General features: G+C 57.8%; 1 long non-coding RNA gene across 4 annotated transcripts in view; it reads right to left on the bottom strand.

Annotated features, from left to right (window-relative positions):
* The window catches only part of LOC131833352 (uncharacterized), a 29,456-nt gene extending 8,810 nt beyond the window's left edge, over window positions 1-20,646 (bottom strand). Inside the window, exons 1-3 of one of the 4 annotated variants that reach the window (XR_009354413.1) lie at window positions 20,212-20,645; window positions 15,017-15,245; window positions 4,334-4,891 (exon numbers count right to left, since the gene is read on the bottom strand). This is a non-coding gene — a long non-coding RNA (uncharacterized LOC131833352). Of the gene's footprint in view, window positions 1-4,333; window positions 4,892-13,950; window positions 14,916-15,016; window positions 15,246-20,211 lie in introns of those variants that run through there. The other 3 variants (XR_009354412.1, XR_009354415.1, XR_009354414.1) reach the window with 3 other exon arrangements.
* Between the last annotated feature and the right edge of the window lie 2,768 nt (window positions 20,647-23,414).

Genomic DNA, 23,414 nt, shown 5'->3' with positions numbered 1-23,414 from the left:
GAGGAAGGTGAGTCGAAGCCGGGTTTGGAGCCCGGCGGAAGTGAAACAGCCGTGTGGGCCCTTGCATTATTAAGGGCGTGTGCTGAATTTTTAAACAAAATAAATAATGTATCTACAGCACGGTCATCTGATGACTGTTTGCCAATTGGATGGTTTAAAGGTACCAGAACAATGTGAAAATACTTTTTTTTAGACATTGGTATACTGCAGAGACAGCAAATTTTGACTTTCAAACCTCTCTCGCCGTGTTGTCTGTTGTTGTGGGGACTCGTGTCCCAGCTCTGGAGGAAGGGGGCAGGGAGGGGCGCGACGTCCTGCGCTTCCTGCCTACGTCTGACTCGGTGCATGTGTGCGTGCGTGTGTGCACTCGTCGGGAGGAACGGCCCTGGGGGTGTGGAGAGCAGGCACGTGACCTGTCCCCAGGAAGGCTCCCCTCTGCGCAGGTGCCCAGCAGCCCCACACCCACGCCGGCTCGTGGAGACCCTGACGCCGGCAGCGCTGATCTTCTCAACCTGGCTCTAGTCCTCGGCGTCCGGAGCCCCGCCAACGGAGCCGGACCCACAGCACACATTTCGTAAGGTCTCAGAACCACGTCCGGACTTCATGTCGTGTGATTGGATTCGGCTCACTGACTATCGACTGTGTAGGCAGCAGGGCGCTGGGCTCTGGGGACACAGAGTGCCAGCCAGAAGGTCCCGTGCTCGGGGGTAGAGTGTCGGGCTGGGGGAAAGACGGCTGTGTGCCTCCAGCCACATTGGCCCCGGGGTCCCTGTGAAGCCCCCAGTCTGGGCTTGAGGCTGGGGTTGCAGTGAGAAGGGTGCCAGGCTTTTCTGACAGAGTCCCCCCTCCCCCCGCCATGCAGAGCCCTTACACCTGGCAGATGGCCCCGGCGAGAGGACACAGCCAGATCTCCATGTTCCAGAGGCAGAACGGTGCCCTGAGCCACCACATCGCCCATGACCGTGCCCAACTGCAGTCGATTTCTGTGTCCTGCGGCAAAGGCCCTCACTCTGTCCCCGTTTCAGAATATCAACCACCCAGAAAACGCGGACACAGAGCAAGGCACTGCCGGAGCTTCAGCTGGTGGGACAGACGCAGCCCTGCTGGGCCCCCAGGGAGTGGCCGCTGCAGTCAGCTGTGACCGATCACCCCCAGGACAGTCCTTCCTCACCGTGAGAGACCAGCCCCTTCTGGGGCAGCAGAGGAGGAAGCGCTAGAGGAGGCCGGGCTCCAGCCCCAGGAAGGGCAGACCCTGCGGAAGGCCAAATAGGACGCAGCCCCATGTTAAGGGACCGGGACCGGGGGTCTTGGACGGCTTTCAAAGGCGACTATACAGCTCCCGAAATATTATGCAAAACTCTATGTGTGTGTGTGTGTTTCGGGGAAAGGATCTGTGGCTTTTCCTATCCTCAAAGCGTTTTGCTATCCCACAGTTATGGAATGTTTTCTTATATTTTATGCAACAGAAACCATGTTAAATACGCACAAGATTTCTACTCCTCATCCTAAAACCACTTCCATGGGCCCTTCCGACCCCCGCCAGGAGCGAGACTGAGCCCAGCAAACAGCATCTGGGGAGCAGAGGGTTATTTTTAAAAATCGGTCCCATCTTCTAAGATTTAAAGGAAAAAAACCTCACATTTTAATTGTCTTCAAAGAAACAAAAAGGAATCAGTGGTTCCCATGGCCAGGAGGCTTAATTTTTATCACCTTGAGATACCAAATTCATTAAAAGTTTCTACTTAGAGCTTAGATCTCATCCACCTTACAAGGCCCAGCAGCCCCCGTTCCCGGCCTCCCACAGAGCCCCTCCCTTGTAGATAATTTGTACATTTCAGTACGTTTAGATGAAATACCATTTTTATTAGTGACGACACGTGGTCCCTGACACACACCTCCCACTGCCTGGGGACCCACGGCGTCACTTCACCGGGAACGGGGCTGCTCTCTGCCCCAGGGCTGGTTTGAGACTGGGCTGCGGGAGGCCAGCGCAGGGGCTCCCCAGGGCCAGGACGTCGAGTCCGGTCGTATGCAGCTGCCCGCTGGGATCCGAGACGGCCAGCTGCTGTCCGGCCTCACGTTTCCACCCCACATGGGCTGGAACCGCAAACCCGCATGGGAGCAGCCTCCTAGGAAGGACCAGGCCCCCGTGGGCTCTTGCTCTCGGTTCCCGGCTGGCAGGACGCTCGAGGTGGAACCAGTCCTTCTGCCCTGCACGGGGGGAGGGGGCCCAGGTGCTCCCCAACCGGTCCTTCCGGAAGCTCTTGGACGAAAGGGCACACCTCCTTGCATGAGCGTTGAGCTCACTGGTATCCGGAGGTGGAAAGGCAGCCTAACCAGTGTGACCGGCCCCGGGGCGTGGTGGGGAGGCAGTGACGTGTCAGTCCAGGGCCGGCCAGAGCTCGGAGGCCGCTCCAGCACTGCGGCTGTATTTGGGACCTCAGCCCCAACCTCAGGAGGATCTGTGAATCCTGCATGGTGAGTGAGGGCACTAAGACTCGCTCCAATAAGCGCAGACGGCTGCTGCGTGAGCGAGGTCCTCCCCGCAGGGCACAACCCATGACGTGTCACCTGCATCCTCGGTGCCCAGCGTCCCCTGCCACACTCTTGTCCCCACCTCCTCAAGCATCCCGTCCTGACCACCACTGCCGGCCACTCGGCCCTCTCAACTTCCAGGGCACCTCCATGAAGAGCCTCACCGCCGGCTCGAGCCTGGGTGGTGGAAATCAGCTCGAGGGGCGAGATCCAGGGTCCCTCGTGGACCCTCCAGGGGACCACCTGGGGACCACCCCTGGGAAGGACAGCTCCTCGCCCTGGGAAGGAAGCTTGGAGAGTCAGTTCCAAAGTTGCTCAGAATCCTGTATTTTCATGGTTTCTGCACGTTCGTGGCTTCCCAGGGTTCTCCTCTGCAGTTTGGGTAAAAGCTAGACCTGTTCTCACCAGGGAGAGGAGCCACAGATGCCCAGGCCCAGTCCTTCCTCGTGCTCACGGACCCCATCGAGGCGTGTGGGCCCCTGGGGACGGCACAGGCACTGGAAGGTGTGAGCCCCTAGCAGGGTCCTGGCATCTCTCTGTCATCAGCCAGCCCAGTGGCCTGGGGCCTGGCCCTGCTCCCGGAACCTATGCCTCATCTGTAAACAGGGAAAGGGTCCCAACCGTCTCCAGCCGCGTATGAAAGTGTTACCCATGTGAGAAGGGGTTACGGTTAGACCCTGTGGAACGGCAGACCCCGCCACGCCATGCCCAGGCTCAGGGATGTGTGGGCTGAAGGCATGACCTCGCCTCGCCCTCCTCAACCCGGTGAGTTTTCCTCTGGCGTAAAGTAAACAGAGATTTTCACATTCCAGACCATCCTTACAAAACTCTCCAAACTTTCCAGGTGACGTTAAGACAGTTGTAGGTAAACACAACGAGCACAGTCAACCAACAGCACTGAAGGCACCAGCTGTTTCCCCAGCACAGGAGGTCCCAGATGCAGACACAGAGCTGTCCCCTCGGGGCTGAGACACGTGCCAACAAACGCAGCCGGGGTCCTCCACCTTGCTGGTCAGCGTGAGGCCATCCTGCCCGTGTCCTAGTGGCCGGGTCGCTGGCCCCACTGGAGCTTATGCTGACCCACCCCACCACCACCCTATGTCCTATCCCAGGGAGCTCGGTGCTGAATGTCCAGCCCTGGGCCCCCCAGCGCTCACATCGGGCACCGCCCACCCTTGGCCCGGCCCAGGACTGTGGGGTAAAGCACCTGGGTTTAGACTGAGGAAAAGTATGAATAAGATCCAAACCCATCTCGAGAATTAACCAACAAAAGGAGAAAACCGAGTGTCCCAGGCCAGTGCTGCTGCCTGGGCGTCGGCCGCGCTCGGAGGAGAACCTGCCCCAATTAGGTCGCACATAAACTTCGACCTCGCTGCACCGGCCCCAGGATTTCAAAGAGAGCATGAATCATAGAACTCGGAGGCTTGGGAAGAGACCTCAGAAACTGAGACCGTATCTCAGAACAGGACCTCTCAATGACAGAGCGCCCAGGCCTGGGGGACCAGGATGTCGCCGAGCCCCAGCCGGCGGGTGGGGACCTGGGATCACGCGTTCCCAAGGGTAGCCGCGCCCACGCTCCGGAGAACAGCTGCTCATTCGGGAAGAGCGTGGCTGAGTGTGGGCCGGCGGGTCACACCCAGGACGGAGGGTGTGGGAACCCATGGAGCTGGGTCTTCGGGTCTGGGGCCCCTGGGGACCAGGACATGCAGCAGGCGGCTTGAGCTGTCAGGGAGAGCTTCCCTCCTGGCGCCGGACACGAGCTGACGAAATCTCCCACTCACAGGCCAACACGTTGAACTTTTGAAAACAACTTTAGGGTTTTTATTCAGTATTATTATCATTTCACAACTGTTAAGTTTAAAGCAAAATGCAAGGATGTGATCAGAAGTGTTTTTCGCCCTTTGAAAAATGTTAATAAAATGCTTCACATGAATGAAACATTTCTCTGGGGTCCGCCCACGGCGGGGGGAGCCCTGCAGTCTGTGCCATGGACGCGCTGGGTGGCCGGGGGCCAAGGGGCGCCTTTCTGTGTGTCCGCGCTCCCCTGCGAGAGGCCCATGAAATTGGGCCTTCTGGAAGGATGTGGTGACCATACACACTGTCACACGCTCGGCGTGTGTGACGCCCAGAAAGCCTCATCCAGCGTAAAATCGCTGTAATACTTCGGCGTCACAGGTAATACTCCTGTTACCATTCCCTCCTCCGTCAGTGCCCGGGTTACGGACTACACAACCACGCTGAAATCCTCCGTGCAGACCAGAGGCTTGTGAGGTCTGAAACTGAGTTGTTCTCTTAACTGGAATGGTGGCAAGTTCAGCTGCGTGGCAGACGGGAAGAAACGGAGCTTACACGACACCTGAGGGCCAGAAGGAAAAGGCTGATCGGCTCAAGCCTGCATGACGGCTCGGCTCTGTGGGCCCTGACCACGGTCCCCAAGCACGAAGGGTGCCAGGCTGTGACCCCAAAAACCCCTTCCTGCTTTGGAAGATCAGGATTTCATGACTCACTGGGGCAAAGGTGTTGCCACCAAAGCTGCCTTCAATCTCACCTACAACTGCCTGGTTTTATGGGGCCACACCTCACCCCTTATGGGGCCCAGGAGACAGGAAGGTGACCTCAAGCTTGGGATCTCAGGATGAAAAGCAGCGTCGGATCACTGAGTAAACTGCTGGAAGGTCACGGCATCTTCTAGAAGTAGCACTGAGCACAAACCACCCTTGGGGTTAACCCTTCCATTCCCAGCAGGCCTGGACTGCCTCCACCGGAGAACTTGCCGCCTCTGCCCCCCCGCATCTCTCCTAAGAAGGCCTCAGTGTCCCGGGTGCAAGAGACATCCATCAAGTTAACCAAGTTTCGATCGAGTCCAATACTGCATTAATTATTATTATCATTGCCCATTTTCATTGGTGGAACATGACTTTTTTTTAATTGGTGAAGTCGTGCCACTGTTTGGCATCGTGTAGACACACTATGAGGACTGACCAAGGACGGGTCTTTGCCTGCATATGGACATCCCAAGTTCAGACTCAGCCGATGCCCGGGGCCCAGCCTGTCCACACCTCCCCACGCCGGGGCGGCACGTGGCTGGGCACGGCCTGGGCTTTTCTGTGGCCTTCCACGGTCCCCCAGACGCTGGCATTGGGTCCCGCAGTCCCCACACCCCAGTTCACCCAAGGGAGACCCCGCCACCGACCCCATCTCCGAACCACACCACGGAGGCACGAGCCTTCCTGGGGTCCCCGAAGTACCCTCCCGCTGCTGGCGTCTGTCCGATCCCCGAGTCTGTGCGAGGCGCCGCGACGAGGGCCACAGGCTCCTCCTGTCCGGAGGGCTGTCATTTAGGGGAGACAGGCAGGCTAATTACTAACTCACACACGGCTGAGGGAAGTAAACGCTCTAATAACCGTGTGGACCGCGCGCTCCAGAGATGCCGGACGCAGCCCTCAAACCCGGGTGGCGGCGTCGGGGCGAGGGGGGGTATGAGCCGCCTCAAAGGGCACCGTGGGTGCCCATGGGCAACAGGAAGGGCCGGACCTGGAGCTGCGCTGAGTCTCCCACTTGCTGTCCGGCCGCTGGCCACGGACAGACTCCAACATCCAGTGGGGTGTGAGGGCGCAGGCTGGCCCGGCCTCCTCCGCCCCATCCCCTCGCCGTGCGACACGTGTGCAGCTGGCGCACCCGTGCGTGGGAGCAGGCATGTTTTCTGGCCCCTCTTCCCACCCAGCTGGCATGGTGTCGTGTTCGGAAGACCTTCCTGTCCCTGCTCCTGGAGCTCTTCCTCCTCCCGTGGGCTACACCGGGGCCCTCGCCACCTTCCATGCTCACAGACCGCGGGGCCGGGAGGCACGTGCGGGAGTCGCATCGCGGTACGAGTGTGCACTAGGCGGACGGAGCTGCTCCTGGCGAGATCCGTGTGGCCTTCACTTTGGCCAACGGCTTGGCTTCCCAGGCACAGGTGCCCTGCCACGGGAGGCCCATGGCGCCTGACAGCGCCCGTGTCCACAGCCTGCCACCGGGTGGGAGGCCGGGCGTCGCCAGTCCCGTTCTGCGGCACTAGCTCACGGCCTCTCTGACACCAGTTAGACCAGTGAGTGAGGAGCCCCATGCACGGCTGTCCACGGCGTACTGGCTGCTGAGCCCAGGGAAGCAGGAGGGCCTCACTGGCACTGCCACTGGCTGCTGGCAAAGACTGTCAGGGGAGGCGGCCCAGGCCCCAGGGTTAGTCCCAAGGGTGGTTTGTGCCCAGTGCTACTCCCAGAAGCCAAAAAGCAAAACCCTGAGGACAGTGTGAGGAGGGAGTGGGAGCCCAGCCTAGCAGAGTGGGGCCCTAGGATCGCTCCTCTGCGGCCGGGGTCCTCACGGGCCTCAGGGGCTCTAGTGCCCACGCAGGGAGCCCCGCTGGCCCCATGCATGGACCTAGAAGCCTCAGCCCTCCGTGCTCAGGACCTGCCTGCCCTGCAGACACAGGCACAGGCCCCCAAGCCCCCCAGGACGACCAGCAGCGCGGGAAGGAGGTGCCGGGTCTGTCCCTCACGCAGGAGTCCGTGGCCGGGCTGGAAGTCCGAGCTTGTTTGATTCAGTTAAAAAAAAGCGTAACTTGGGCACCTGGGTGGTTCAGTTGGTTGAGCGACGGCCTTCAGCTCAGGTCATGATCCCGGACTTCCCGGATCGAGTCCCGCATCGGGCTCCCAGCTCCACGGGGAGTCTGCTTCTCCCTCTGACCTTCTCCTCGCTCATGCTCTCTCTCACTGCCTCTCTCTCAAATAAATAAATAAAATCTTTAAAAAAACAAAAACAAAAAAAGCAAAACAAAACAAACAAAAAACAAGCGTAACTTACACAGGCTGCCACTCCAGAGCGTTCCGTCCAGCCTGGGACAAAACCCTCTCCAGAAAAGTAATGTTTGGCTTGAACAAGCAGACAAGCAGTATCCATCTGAGCTGCTGTCCTGATCTGGAACCAGGCCACGGAAGCAGGGGAGCGATTCTGTCCACGATGGGGCTCCCCACGGCCTCCACTCGCCCAGACACTGGGCTTGGGACACGTCACCGTGAAACAGCCCCTCTTCCCCAGCTGCCTGCGAGCCATCAGGAGGCAGGACACAGTGTCGCTCAAGCTGGCCCCTGACCTCGGCCCCAGATAGGCCTCCCAGACCTCTTACTTCATCTGTAAAATGGGGGGAGTGTGCCTAAGATGTCGTCGAGACTGAATGCAGATCGTAGAGATCGTCCCTGCAGAGAGCCGGCAGTGACCAGCCTCCGGAGGGACGGTCCGGTGAGCCGAGCCATCCGATGCTGCGTGGGGTGGGAGCCGAGTGCCGCTGAGCGCCCCTCACCGCCCGCAGAGGCAGGTTCGGGGCAGGGTTCTCAGCCCCGGTCTAAGTGGAGAGGCCCGGAGGCAGCTGAGAGCTGGGCTTCGGCAGAGGGGGCCACACGGAGCCGGGCACAAAGCTGAGGGTGCTGGGGGGGCTAGTGCAGGGAGCAGAAGCAAGGACGGGCTCAGGCCTGAGACACTGAGAGGCCCGGGAAGGAGCCGGGGGGGAGGCCGAAGGGAGCAGCCCAGGGGGTGGGAGGGAAGCAGGAGCGGGCTCTGGGGGAAGGGCAGGGAGCCGGGCCGGGCCGAGGTTTGAAGAGAGACAGCGGCGGGAGTGCGGGCCTGGCCGAGCAGTGGGGGGCTGAGGGCCAGGGCTAAGGGGGGGCCAGCCAGAGGCAGCTCGTCAAGCTTGCAGCGGCGGCGAAGGAAAGCAGGGTTCCCGCAGGGCCAGCTCCCTGATTGTCCAGCGCGGGGATGTCTGCCGAGCAGGTGGGCGTGTGCGCGGAAAGCTCTCTGCAGAGCTACGAGCCCTCCCCTGCCGGCCGGCCCTGCGGCAAGACAGCGGCCACCGGACCGTGGGCGGCCGGGAGCTGCGCTCTGAGGGCGGCGGGCACACAGACGCCGGTCCAGGCTTCGGCAGCAAAGGGGCCGACGTGGGGCCTGGGCCGTGCCGAAGCCGTCGTCCCGCTCGTCCCATGCGGGCTCTGCTCTGCTCGCTAAGGACGATTTTATGGTTTTTCCATTTTAACCTGCGGTTCACCTTTCCTAGGTCCGAGCCTGTGGGAGTATCTCCGGGTCGTCCCCGTGGGCCCGTCTACCTTCACCGCTGCTCGTCGGCTCTGGGGACAGAAATCACATCGGGCGCCATGGAGAGACGGAGATCTCCAGGTCAAGAAGAGCGTTCCCGCTGAGACGGCCTGCCGCCCCCCGCAGAGAGACCCAGCGGTGCCAGCAAGCTCTCCCTGTCCCCTCCTGCGCCCCACAGCCCTGATGAACGACCAGCAGGACAGCCCCTCACAGACCCTCACCCCTACTCACTGGGCCTCAGCGGGAGGTCAAGTCTCCCTCTGGTACCTTCTCTGTCCCACGTCTGTCCTTCCGTCTGGCTGAGGAAAGTTCTCCCAGATCTGGAAGCTGAGCGGGAGCCAAGTGAGCAGACGTGGACGGTGCTGACCTCGAGCCTCAGGGCAGGGGGCGTGAGGGCACCGCCAGGGGAAGGGCTGCTGGAGCCTCGCTCAGAGACTCACTCGGGCTCTGCACAGCCCCCCGGCTTCCTGTCGGCCTTGAAGGGCCGAGGTCAGAGGCGAGGAAGGATTGTGACACTGTGGGGAGCCGGGGCCCCGTCCTCAATTCCGCTTCCCTCTGTCCGGAGTCCGTGTGATTTGTGTCCCGAACGAAGCTCGCGCCATCTGTCTCCTGCCCAGTAAGCCTCGGCGGCCGAGAAGTGGGGACACTCTGTCCCTTGGTTCAAAATGGGGACATGAGGACCATAATCGCGCAGCAGACACTGTTCCGAGCACTTTTCATGATGAATTCATTCACGCTCCCAACCGCCTTGTTTCCATCAGCATCTCACCGCCGAGAAGACAGGGCTATCCCAGAGTCCCCAAGGCCCCGTGGTGAGGGTTTGGGGCCCTGGGTTGGTGGAACCGGGAGCGAGGCCCCACAGCCTAGCTCTCAGCCAGCACGCCGCACCGCCTCCATCCGCCCAGGGTGCGAGGTCGTGGCCACCCGCCCGCAGGCTGCCCGTCCCTCCGTCTCTCCTCCGTGGCTCTGTCCTTCCGCATGACTGCAGCTCTGGCCCTGACAAGCCTCGGGCCACCGTCCGGACGAGGGAGCAGGGAAGGAAGACGTGAAGACGCGTTGCCGCGGGCGTGATCACGCGCACCGGGCTGCTCGCACGGGTCGGACGCGCTCGCGTCTGGCTGACAGCCCTCTCCTGCCTGTCGCGGGGTCGAGCTCCCTGCCGACCCCTCCTCTGGGCCCTCGTCGTCCTCACCCTGCCGTCCGTCCCCACACCTCCCACCACCCTCACGCCCCCCAGGAGAACCTTTCTGCTCTTCCCCGAACGATCCCCGAGTTCCAACAATGCTGCCTCTTGCCAAGGCGTCAACTTCACCTATGGAAGGAAACTCGTGGGATTTTCTGTGATGAACCACCCAAAAGGGAGGGACATAGGAGTGGGTTGTATGGATTAGTCAAATGATAACCAGGCCGGTCCAGTCACCCACGGCCCGGGCAGCCGACCCTGTGACCAGGGACACGCTCCTGGCTCCGGTGTGAAGACAGGATGGCCCGAGAGCTCGTTCTTGCGTGTGTCACACCGCGTGCATTCAAACGCCAGCCCGCAGGCTACCGCTCGGGGACAGCCGGGGACAGCGTGAGCCCAGGACACAATGGAGTCTTTGTGTTTCCATCTGCAGCGAAGAGAGGAAAACAGCCTTGATCAACAGCTGACGCACATGGCCGCTGGGTTTTCAAACAGACACAGCCTTCCAGTGGCTCCGTGGAGCCACGCCCCAGCTCCCTTGTCGTTGCGCTCCGTCCGCGTTACGCTCCTGGGGAGCTGCCCCCTCGGGACAGGGCTGCAGACCAACGACAGGATGAAGACAAGAAAGAGTGATCCTGATACCCACTCGGTTTTGAAATAATGACACCATTGATGGCACCCGTGGGACGTTCGACGCCTGACCGTCTTCCTCCTCCTTCCCGGCGGAGGCCGGCTCAGCCGCCGTCTGGCTGAAGAGCGGCAGCTGGTGTGTACGGAGTGTGTGGCGGCAGAGAGTGCGACTTGCCTCGTCCGAGGGCCTCCCTTGGGACCAGGCTTCTTGAGCCCTCGGGGCAGCGGCGGCCACACGCGGCCGGACTGGGGCCGTGGGTGTGCGTACAGTCCAGATGGGCCACCAGGTGGCCGGTGTGGGTCCTGCCAGCCTCGTCACTCTCCCCTGGCCCCTGGATTTGCCAGTCCTGGACCAGAGGAGGACCAAAGGCTGGTGCCCAGTGGACACGCGGCGCCGTCATAGAGCGTCTGCTACGAGTCGGACCCCGTCCCAACACCTGCGGCTGAGGCCGCCCTTTCGCAGCTCCATGTGCCGCGGCCGCTCCGGGCAAAGCCAGGGGAGTGCGCTCCTGACCCAGGTTTCCAGTGCGACATGCGTTCCACCGGGCATGACTCCTGCTTGGTTTCTCTGCATCCCGATGGATTTCGAATCCCATATTTGTTACCTCCGATGCAGTCATCTTCAAAGAACCCACTGGCCTCAGATATCTGCATTAATCATAAACTCAGTCTCTCAGAGAAAAGCTCGTGCCCAGGGCTCCCCTCCACGCTCCACACCACGGCAGAAGCTCCCAGGACCGCAAGCAAGACCTAAAAATACTCCGTGGCCTCAATTAGGAAGAGCAGTTGGTGCAAGGAGACTGAGCCAGATGGGGTCGGGAGCTTCTCCTGGCCTTCTCACGGGGGCAGCGGGGTCCCCAGCGGACAGGGCCTGGGGACAAACAGGCTTCCAAGTGTAACGTGCTGCTCGGGACAGAGCTTGGAGCCTTCCAGAACTCAGCCCAGGCTCCACCCCTCAGGCAGGCCAGCTAGACAGGCTCATTTCTCACAAAGCAGAAGGTCAGCATCCAGGGCAGCAAGAATCCTAAGACTGACAGCGAGGGCTTCAGTCCCCTTCGGCCTCCCCCAGCAGCGGCGTGCTCCTGTGTCCCAGCACGCAAAGGCAGAGTCGGTCGGAAAGAGGACAAGCGGCTCCAGGAAGCACCCTGAACCTCCTGCCCAAATCTGACCCAGACCAGCATCGCTCATTCCTCCGGAGATGCGTGCCCGGCCCCCAGGGGCGAGCTCCCAGAGCCCATCCTGGAATGGACTGGCGGGACTCAACTTTTCCCTGACGTAGCTGACTCGTTCCTGGGGACGTGGGCCCGTTTCTGCAGGACAGCATGCCCCTGAGAGCCCACAAACCAAGATGGGCCCGTCACTCAACGCCCCTGTCACTTTTCTGTGGCCACCTGACCTCTACTGGCCACGATCCCCGTGTTCAGACCTGAACACCTCCCCACCCCCGCCCCGGCTTGCTTTCCCACAAGGCCAGGATGGAGGTCATTCTGTCCCTGGCCTGAGAGCCAGGCTCATGTTCTTCGAAGGCGCGCAGACCCACTGGGACCAGCCTCGCGAGCCCCCCGGGACCTCCGGCCTGCGCCCACGACTGGAAAGAGCGCTGCCCGCCCACCATGCTGGGGCCGTGTTTCCACGGGAAGCCGCACGTGCTACCCAGAGCCATTTTGCTGACTATTACTATTTGGATTTTGTGACTAGCGGATCAACATTTTCCCCACTTGCCTTTTGGAGGATCTAGAAGGCGACAGAGAGGCGACGGGCCCAGATTGCTGGGACCCGGAAGTTATGGGGATGGTCAGTGGAGCTGGAGGCCCAGGAAGCCTCTCCCACCCGTCAGGTCTCCAGGCCAGGGCTGAGGTGAGCCATGGGCCTGGAGACCAGCCTACAGGAGGAGGGCCGTTCCCCCTGGGGGCTAGCGCGCCGTGCCCCAGACCAGGTCTGATGGGGTCAGTTGGTCACCAGCCAGCTCAGTCTCTGGCACGGCCCCCAAGGCAGACGGCCTCCCCGGGGCACGGATCCTTGGTCCGATCAGGTGGAGGGTCGGCCCCCAAGGTCACGTCCGGCGCTGGGCCAAGCTCCAGAGACTGACGGCAGGCCTCTCAAACACAGCAGACCTCGCGGGGCTGGGCGAGTGCTGGATGGCCTCGTCCTGGGGCTGTGGATCCCTGCCACGGGCGCACAGCCGGCACGGGACTCCTGTACCTGGAGTCCTACCTGGTGGCCCGCTCCCGTGGCGCCTGCTACAGCCCACCTCGTGGACGAAAGCGGCCAAACTGGCCCTGCTGATTTCTCCGGTTCCTTCCCCTCCTCTCGGCTCTGCAGAGCTCATGGGTGGAGGGGAGGCGGTCGTGGAGAGACTCGGACGCTCCGCCTTCTGTGGAACCGTCTCGCTTCTCGGGAGACAGCACCTCTCTCCATCCCACCCCCGTGATATGAAAAATAATATGTCAAGGTTTTATCTAGTTTTGTACAGGGACCAAGTTTTCGCTGAATAAACAGAATAAGTGACCAAAGGCAGCCTAGACGAATACAGAATTGGGCACATCTTTTAAAAGATGTATTTATTTACATTTATAAATAAATATAATCGATAATATAAAATAAATATATACATAAATATTTATGTATTTATGTATTTATTTATTTATTGGGGGAGGGGCAGGGAGAAAGCGTCTCCAGCAGACGCCCCGCTGAGCAGGGAGCCCTACGGGGGGCTCCATCCCATGACCCTGAGATCCTGACCAGAGCCAAAATCCAGAGTCACGCACTCCACCGGCGGAGCCCCCCAGACACCCCACAGAATCAGGCTCTTTTCTAACAACTGGGTCGTAACGTGACAGAGAAGTCTGGCGTGGGTCCCCGCACGCTAGTCCTAAATACACTTGTGACTTCTTTTCCTCCATTTCTGGTCTTACCCTGAAGCAGCCAATGTTTTTCTCCCACTAGTGTCACCAAAGACCCCACAGACACCGTCCCCAAGCCTCACCAGGAAGTGCCTTCGGGACAAGAAGGAGAACCGAAGGCCAGGCTTGGTGAGAGCAGAGGCGAGGAGGCCGCGGGGTTGGGACTCGGGAGCCCGCAGCCGGGAAGGCAGCAGCAGGTGTCGCCAACCCCGCCAGGCGGCCTGATTCGAAGGAAGGAGCTACGGGGCCAGGGTCTCCCTCCCTTCCCCGCCCCCGTCCACCATCCGCGGAAAACTAACAGGTAACCGGCCAAGCCTCTGCGGTCCCACCGCCTGGGGCAGGGCTCCCAGCAGGAAGCGGAATTCTCCGAAGGGGGTCTCGGGAGCTGGGCCCTCCGGTCCCCTGAACGGGAACACCCGCCTCCCGGGGCCTTTCCCCAAACACGGGGATCGCCGCCGCGCGTCCGGACGTGGGGAGACGGTGCAGGACACCAGCACCAGTCCCGGCTGGCGTGGAGCCTCGTGGGGAGACAACCAGGGAGGCCTGGGGCCACGCGTCCGCCCCCCCGTCCTCACCCCTGCCGGCGAGGGCTGCGGGGCGCCTGTCCCTCCTGCGGCCGCAGCAGCTGGCCACGGCTGTTCTCCAGGCAGGGCAAACCTTCAAGATTCTCCAGGCTTCGGCTGCCAGAAATCTGTCGTGTTCTCTTACGGCCATTTCTCATAGACGCCTCCCTGCACTTTGTTTTCCCCGGCAGCACCTCTCACGTCCTGATCCCCGATATCCGTCCACTGCCTGCAGGACGCTGTGCCCCCACCAGGCAGGCCTCCTTCCCACACGCGGCCCCAGCTCTGTGACGCTGTCCGCTCCTTCCTTCTTGACGCCTCCACTCTCTGTGGCTTCCAAAGACCTTTCCTCCTCCATCCTGGACGGACGGCCCAAACTCCGAGCTTCCTGCTGAGTCCCCACCCCAGCCCACCGCTGTCCCGGCACCTCCTCTACGCGCCACCCCAAACTGCCTGCAAGACCAAACCCAAGCCCCAGCTTAGGAGGCGAACCCAAGTCCCAGCTTAGGAGGCGAACCCAAGCCCCAGCTTAGGAGGCGAAGCCTTCCAAGAGTACGTCCTTCTCCACAGACCCAACTGTGTAGAGTACATCACGCCTCGGACGGCAGCCCACACCATCCCACGAGCCCCGTCCATGGGCACCTTCTCCATGCCGCCTGCCCATGGCCCCAGACGTCCCAGAACCTTCCAGATGATGTGGACAAGGCTCTGCTCTCCCTTCTGCTTCCCGTGAGCCTGACGCCAGGCCGGCTCATGCTCCACTCTACCTCAAGGCTTTGAGTGCTTCAGACCCTCCTGCCGCCTTAGACTCCCGGTGCCATCTGTGGGCTGTTACTCACCTGGCAGCCCCGCGGGCATGGGCCGTGTATGAGGACGCGAGCACCTTCAGGAAAGAGGAAGACCTGCTGTAACCATTCTGTCTGTCTCCGTCCGTGCAGGCACTCCGTGCCGTGGGAACAGCCACAATAGTTAATAACTGCGCTAATTAGCACAAGAATGTCGATAAATGGCACAATATATCCCCCTGGTTCTCTAGACAATGAAATTATTCCATAAACACGTGTTCGTACATAATCACTTACCCAGATCGAAGAATTCCAGCACAAATTGTTTATCCAAGCCTTCCAATACTTTCCAAGTCATCAACGGGCCTCAGAAGGTGTGGGACGATTTCCGGTAGGTACAGGTGTTCCGGGAAGAACACCGGTTCATGACGGGGTCTATACGGTGTCTGCGGCGACACCCGTACCAAATGCGCAGTCATCAGGTGACTTTAGTCTCCAAGGAGGAGTTCTCTGGACGTCAATGACCCTGTTCATGGCACAGAAACCCTGGTCAGTGCTTGCTGGAGTCTAAGGGACTCCTCCAACCCAGCAACACTGTCTGGCACTTCGTGCTTCCAGTGTCTCCACTGTCAAACTGGATCGTAAACGCTGGCTGTTGCGTTGTCGTGTTCAGTTAGCGGGCAGCCTTTTCTCCATCTTCAGAACCTCACATGGCCTTTCACCTAATTCCAGAATATCAAAAATGTGAAAACCATAACACTTCATTTTATTTTCTTAGTTCTTCCAATTAGACCCCAAGTGCATTTTTACATAATTTATTAGACAAGCTGGCTGCTTTTCCGCTTGGAATAGGTATTCATGTTTCATTTCCAATGTTGTATCTGATTTCTTCCCTCGAATATCAGCCTGCACTTTTCCCTCCTGGCCTCATTTGCTGACTTTATATATTCACTGGCTCACAACGAACACCCACCAGGAGGGAGGCACCGTTCCAGGTGTGCAGGACACACCAGCCACGACTCTCAGCAACAGAATAAGAGAGCTCTCTGTCTTGGGGGCCTGACGGTGTAGAGGAAAGAAAGTAAATATTAAACAGAGCATGAGAGAAAGTGCCGTGTGTGTCAAGGACAGGAGTGGGTGTGGGGAAGCCCCAGACCGGGGACGGCGATCCAGAGCGTCTCCGGCCTACAAGAATAAGTACGTGAAAGCTTTCTTCACCCTCGCTGTAATGACTGAACCGAGTCTTTCCTACGATGCTAAGGAAAGTATTGACTCCTCTGTTGGAGCATCGTGTTACGAAAGCCCGTCTTCAAATATCTAACCACCTTGTTATTAGAGAAACCGCACAGATGCGGACACCCAGCTGCACCGGCTACCCACGAGGCCCACAAACTCTCCCAATTTATGTCACACCTAGTGTTTATTTCTCTCCACTGTTTTCTTGATATTTGAAACAAATATAAAGCTTTGGGGGCAAAGATAAAAGGTGATCAACTTACATATTTTATTCAATCATCTAGATACAATCAAATGTGGTCATTTTAGACAACCTAAATGAAAACATCCAGAAACTTTAATGAAAATGGGGTAGCAATAATATACCCTCTCTATGTAATTAATTACAATTAAGTTACAATTCCAGTGTAATTATAATTATGAGGACATTGTTTATGCATACCTGATGTGTTTTACTTGGGAATATTTCCCAGGGAAATTGTTAAAGGACGAATAATAATGATCAAAATGTACTACAGGCACCCTTTCCACACCCAGGAAATCATGAAATCATCCAACTATCTTCCAAATCCCTGTGTTTTGCCCTTCAAATACATGATTACAATATTCTTAAGTGAAAGTAATGAAGTATGGCCGGTAACAGTTGAAATTTTGCTGCCCGGGTTTGTCAGTTTTCCCGGAAGTTGTTTTCACACTTCAGCAGACACATATTTTCACTCTGCAGCATCAACATCTAGTTCACAATGAAGCATCTACATCAGTGTTACCCTTTTTTTTTCAAGTGCTATTAAGTGTTTCATGTCTGAAACGCTTGATTACTTTTAGTCGCAGAGGTAGTATTAAAGATGAGGATAGTACTTTCTAAACATTTTTCATTTACTTTATCGATATCTTTTCATAAACAATTTTCCCAAGTTTTTATTACTTCCAATGTTTACTATGTGAAACTGAATTAGGATATTTTTTTAAAATTTTCCTCTTTAATTATTGCAAGGATTCATTATGGAAACCACGGGCCTCTAAAAGTACATGATTATCTTTGTGCTAAAATATGTAGATGATTAACATTTTTCATTTTTAACATTATAAACGATGACACCATTTGCATCTGCCTTTATACCAATGTCAATAAGCCTCTCATATTTTGTTGAAATAGTAAAATTGTTTTAAATTCAGGAATGCTGCTTTTCTGATTCATTTTTGCATAATATCAAATCCTGTTCCAAGCTGGTCTGGTATTTACACAGTATCAGAAGACGCTCCCAGCCACAGATGTTCTTACTTCTTCCTAGTTCTCCCAAGATTTAGAAGATGGGTGCCTGTGAGATTTAAAGGGACCATTAACCCACTTATCCAGAGTGGTGTTTGCTTGTAATATTTTATTATAAATCCTGCAGTTACTACTTACATACAAAACAAAGCACACCATGAAAATAAAACTCAGGAAACAGTAAGATACAAAGCTGGGGTATCTGTGGTCATCCTGATGATCTACAACAATCAGCATGAGCTATGTTAGAATTCCTATGATTATGAAACAGTGCCCCTCTTCTGGCTTCCATTTTGCTACTTCTCAGCCGCTCTGGAGACACTGCAGTATCTTCACACATGGTTCTTCCTGACAAGATGTTGTTGCCTGGCGGCATCTGGGTGTGCTACTGCATCTCTGCCTCACTTGCTGCGTGCACAGCTGAACTCAACGGAGTTAAATTATCAGCATCAAGGGTTATCCTTTCAACACGCAAATGGCTTTTACGTCTAACTAAAGGAGTGAAGAGTTGGCTATCCCCATCTGTTGCCCTCACTGCCCCTCCCCATGCCAACACAAGCAGGCCCGCCCTGAGTGTTCCAGAGCCAGTGGGCAGTCGTGGGCAGTGTGCTTTGATATACCTCCCTCTGTGGTGCTTCTCCCAGCCTGGACCAGACTGCTTACACCGTTCTATGTCAGGATCTGCAGGCTGCAGGGGCTATGTTCGTCACCCTGGCATCTTAGGCCAACATGTTCTCATACTGGACTGTCAAAAAGCCTCATCACTTTACCTGGTTTCCTTCTCTGAGTGTTGTGAGGACAAAGAGAAAATGCGCACAGAGGGCCTGGTTCATCTTGAGCAGCAGTTCAGCGTTAGCTATCCTCATCATACTGTGCTTGAACCAGACCTCTGGATATTATCTGGGTTTTCCCCTGACTCTTTTGTCATCCATGCCGACACAAGCCGTGCTCCTGCCCTGGCACTTCCTGTGTGTGTGCGCTTTAGGGTCAGCTGCAAACGTGCCCCCATCATCCCTTGGACTTGTCCTTTCAAGGCCTGGATTCTATCCGTTTTTTACTAACTGCAGGTCTGATCATCCCATTTAGGTATTTTTTAATCAGTATTCTGTTTCTCTTTCTTCTGTTGCTTTCACGTGGAGAATTTCCCAACATCCACACAGAAGAATAAACAGTAACGCTGTGACCAGTTAAGTTTATAATTTGCTGACTAATGCTGCCATAGGGTTGATGAACACTGCAATTCTTACACAGATTTGGAATTTCTTGCAGCCTCTCTCAACTGTCTAAATATTTAGACACATGGTATCTAAGCCATACTATGTCTCTCCCCAAGTACTCTGCTCCCAGCTTGGCCCATGAATAGAAAATGAGATAGTTTTGTTTATGGTGGAGTGGGAGAGTCTTTTTTGAGAAATACCAAGAATTAGGGTTTCCAAGCTGGGAGGGATTCTTTAGAGAAGTGGGAGAGTTGCTATAACCAGCGAGGTTCATGGTGGCAATGCTGGAAGTGAGAGTTTTATCAGTGGGAGACCTGTTTCTGCAGACCATGTGGACAGCGGTCTGGAGCACTGTCCTCCCTCCTGTAGGGGACCAGTCTCTCAGTGCCCACCCATGAGTCCATGGAGGAGGGAGGGAAGGTCACAGGGCGTCAGTGCTGGGAGCCCAGGGTAATGGAAGGCATGACTGGGGAAACAAAAATAGGCAAACTTTAGCTTCAGCTCAAGATTTCAAAAGTATCTATCCCAAATACATGCACGTGAAAGCTGTCATGAGAGGTGGACGAACCTCCTGCCCTCCGCGCATATCTGTCCACTGACGTTCTGAGCTGGGAGAAACCTGCTTCCAGTCAGAAGCGTTATCTGAACCATCCCGGTCAGATAAACCCGAGTCTGCACAGGTGGCCTTCTCTGTGTCTGGCTCACCTCTCCCCATAGGGGCCCCGGAATCCTCTTGCTTTGAGCTCTTTCCCTGCAACCTCCTCCTTTTAGGACCGATCAATAAAATGATTTGCAGCCCAAGAACAAGCAAAAAATAACCAGATCGTTTGTCTGACCTAGCCTTCATCGTCATCACCGTCGTCATCATCATCATCATCTGAGGCACAACGAAGCTCACGCGGTGAGGAGGTAACACCAGGTGCAATGGTGAGACACTGACATGCAACCCCGTGGCCCCGTGGGAGTAACGGGACTGTCTGATTCTGTTTAAAACAGCATCAACCAAATTCCCAGGCCTCGTGGTCCGCGGCTTCTGGGGGGGTGGGGCACATACTACACTCAGGACTGTGTCCTTTACACAGGGTCTTTCATCTCGGACCCCCCCCAGCACCAGGCAGGTGTGGGCTATGTTCAGAGGGCTGCCATGCAGTGTCTCCACCGCAGATGGCCGACAGGTCCCTTACCACACCAGCACCAGCCGGCTGTGACCGTCTTCCTCTGGCCCCGAGGCCAAACTAAGCGCTGAACCGCGTACTACACACTGTCTGTCAGCTCCCCGAGCACCCTGGCTACAGTTGGCCGATTGCCCTAAATAGGTCCCCAGTCACAGCCAGGCTCCCCCTGTAGCCTTCTCCCCCAGCTCCACCCCTGCACTCCCTGCCCCAACCCGTCCAGGCTCCGTTGGCAGCACTACCTCCCTACCACGCCCACGCACACCACGTCTCCCCCTCCCCACGCTCCTCCCCAAATGCTCCTGCTCAGACCTCCAGGACTCAGGAATGACAGAGGCTCCTAATCTGTCCCACACCAGGACACCAACTGGTTTGTCTGGTTCTGGAGACTTTCCTCCCATCTGGTCCCAGCACTCAGAGGACGCTTGACTCCTCGAACCTTCCGGCCCCTCCCCCAGCCCTGGCTCCAGCCACTTCCTCAGCCTCTGTCATGCCACCTCTCTGGGACAAATCTGTCATTCTCCGTGCATGACACATGCTTCCCCTCCCCCCGTCACATCCCCACACTGCAAGCCCATTCTGCAGATCAGGACGCACCTCAGAATGGCAGGACCCGCCGGCTGAGCAGGGCCAGAGCAGGGCTCCTGGGGCCGGACCCAGTGGGGGCCTCAGATCGTTCACCCCGAGAGTGGCCACGCGCGTCCTCTCCTTCCTGGCCGGCTGTCCAGGCCCCTGAGGTGCAGGAGGAGCTCCGGACAGGGAAGCGGGTGCCTGACTGGAGACTACAAGCTCGCAGTAAGTCACACGAGCAGAGACACGAGCACGGACGGCTGAGTGCAGCGAGACGCAGGACTGAAGGGAGGAAGTGAGGGGCGAAGCCACCTCGGCTCCGGAAGGGAAAAGGCAAGTGTTCAAGGCCGCAGCGGCCACGGACCGGGAGCCTCGGAGGCGCCTGGAGCGTGGGGCGCACGGCGGGGCCTTCCCTGCCTCCCAGGGCGGCGCGGGGACACCGGCCTGGCTCCGGTCCTGCCTGCCCCGCCCCCCGTGCTGGATCCTGCCCCCAACAGTGTCTGCAGATTTGGCCCCGGCCCCCCCACCACTCCCTGCGCCGTCCTCCGGACAGGAGCATCCAACATCCAAATGCGGCTCCTCCCCGTCGCGGTGCGCGCTGAGCGGGGAAGGTTGGGGGGAGCATCACGGGGGCTGCAAACCCCCGGACGCCCTAGACACGGAGGTGACTGAAGGACGTTTGAGAACATCAGCCTGGTCAGCGCCTGGTGACGGGGGCGACCACACTCCTTGCGGCAGGCGCCGCGCAGGGCGTCCCCGCACTCTGCCATCCACCTCAACTAACAGGAGACCGTGTGTCCACGGGCCTCCGTTAGAGGCGCTGGGCAGGATTCTAGCCGGGACGGCCAGCCTCCTCCTGCGCTTTCCTCCCCGTCCGCACTGCCCTCCTCCCTCCGCAGGGCCCGGGGATGGGGCCCCACCTCCCAGGCCCCCGGGGCCACCCAGCTCCCCTGGGGAAGATCTGCGGGCCTCCAAGGCCACCTGGAACACGGGATGGCTGTGCCCCGCCCCCGCCCCATTCATGACCTCCACGGGCCGCGGTGTGGATCTCGTGTGTCCTGTTAGCAGGCGCCCGGCCCACCCGGCCCACGGCGGTCCTCAGGGGCTCTGGGACGAAACAGACCCCCCCCTCTGGTGACCGTCCCTCTGGAGCACCCCGCCCTCCGTCTGCGGCTGTGGCTGTGGTGGAAGTTAAGCCTTCAGGGAAACGCAAGCACGAAGCACTCAAACCGCCTCAGCCCAGGCCCCTGGTCGTGAGTAACCGGTCACTCAGACCCACTCAGCGGACGAACCGGCTGAGGTCAAGCCTCAGAGCAAACACAGGCCTGAACAACTGTTCAAGTCTGTCCTGTGCCACAACCCCCCAACCACTCGGGCTTGGCCTGGGCACTTCCCCGGGTCAAGGACAGGCACTGGTGCAGGCGCACACACCTTCCCGTCCCGCGTGGTCCCAGGAGGAGCGGGAGGTAGGGGGCCGGCGCCAACGGGCAGTCGCTCCCGCTGGTTTCGGGGCCTCCGAGTGCCCGCAGAGCCGCAGCACGCACGCCCAAAGCCGCCTGCCGCCCACAGTTCTGATGGGACGTCATCTTCCGCGAGGCGTGTCCTCCCCCCGACGCACAGGGGAGGAGACGGAGCAGACGCAGGCGGACCACTCGGCTGGGGTTCAACACCCTGACTAGGTGTCCTAGACCCTGAATGTCTACACCGCAGAGCTGCTTCTCGACCCTTCATGTGAACACCAGCTGCCTGGGGGGCCCTTGCCAACCTGCAGCCCCGGGCGCCTGCACGGCGGAGGCTGACAGAAATTCCTCCAGGAGCAAGGCACCCTCACCTGCAGGGCCTTTGTGCCCCGTCCTCTGGGACAGCTCCTGCCCATCCCTGATTCCATGACTGGTCTCAGACTTGCTGTCAGCAAGACCCCCGGGGAGCGGAACCAACACAGGCATCTGAACAGAGGAGGATCGTAAGGAACCGGCTCCAGGGGTCTGGGGAGCGGACAAGTCTGAAGTCCGCGGAGCCGGTGGGCCGTCTGGACACTCGGGGACAAGTGACACCAGCTTGCATCTGAAGGCCATCTAGAGGCCGAACTCCTTCTTAGGAAACCTCAGTCTTTGCCCTTGAAGCCTTCAGCTGATTGGACGAGGCCCACCACATTAATGCGCGATCCTCAGAGCGGACTGATTTAAAATGTGAATCCACACAGTGACTCTGCAGCAGCCGCATCTGCCGGGTGTTTGCACAGACAGCTGGTTGTCATAGTTGACCCAGAAATTCAGCCATCACAAAGTTTCACCTTCTTCCTTCCCTTTATCATGGCATCTAGAGCTCAAGCTTTGTATCAGCCTCCGAAACGGCTTCTCCACAGCCCCTTCTCTCCGGTGCCCTTCCTCAGCACACCCAACGCCCCACCTTCCCGTCTGCAGATGCAGCTCTGACGAAAGCCCCTCACTTGTTCTCCCCATGCAGTCGTGCTGCGTTTGTCTCCTGCCGCGCTGGCACACCCTCCCCCCAGGACCTCGGGCCTTCCCTTTACCTGGAGCAGCAGGTTTCAAACGTCTGCGGCCTGGGATCCATTTACAATTATCGAGGAGCCCAGCCAGCCTTGGCTTACGTGGGTCATGTCTGCAATACTGCATTTGAAATTAAACCTGAGAAGTATTTAAATTCTGCACTAATTCCTTCAAAAATAAGAACGCATCCATTTCATGTTAGTATAAACGACATACTTTTATGAGAAAATGTATTTCCCAAATGAAAAACAAGGTTAAAAAAAGTACCGAAATAGTGTACGTTCGCAGATATCTTTAATGTCCAGCTTCACAGAAGAAACCTGGACCCGTGTCTGCTTCGGCTTTCAGTCCATTGCGATATGTTGCCTTGGTTGAGTCCGGAAAGGGAACAGTATTTTAAGATAATTGTATTTTCAGATCATGGAAGAGCTAGCTCTTCCTCTGGTAACACACCAAAACCAGAGACGCGTTTACTTCTTAGAGATTAATTGCGACATGAAATCTGAAAGCGAATCCATGAGCTTTTCACACTCCCGAGCGTTAAAATCCGCTAGCCTGTCTTCCACTGAACTGCCCCCATTGGGTCCTCACTCATTCGAGGTTTGGGAGTCGCAAGCAGGGGTCCTTCGGAAAGTTCTGATTCACTGGGTTTCGCAGGTCTTGCAGGTGTTGACATATTTCATACAATATTAAAAAGACACGGTTGTTACTGTTATCATC

This window comes from Mustela lutreola, chromosome 6 (assembly GCF_030435805.1).
Source record: "Mustela lutreola isolate mMusLut2 chromosome 6, mMusLut2.pri, whole genome shotgun sequence".
In the NCBI taxonomy this organism is placed as follows: domain Eukaryota; kingdom Metazoa; phylum Chordata; class Mammalia; order Carnivora; family Mustelidae; genus Mustela; species Mustela lutreola.
Note: the sequence above shows the minus strand (reverse complement) of the source record. Positions and strands in the feature narration are given on the sequence as shown.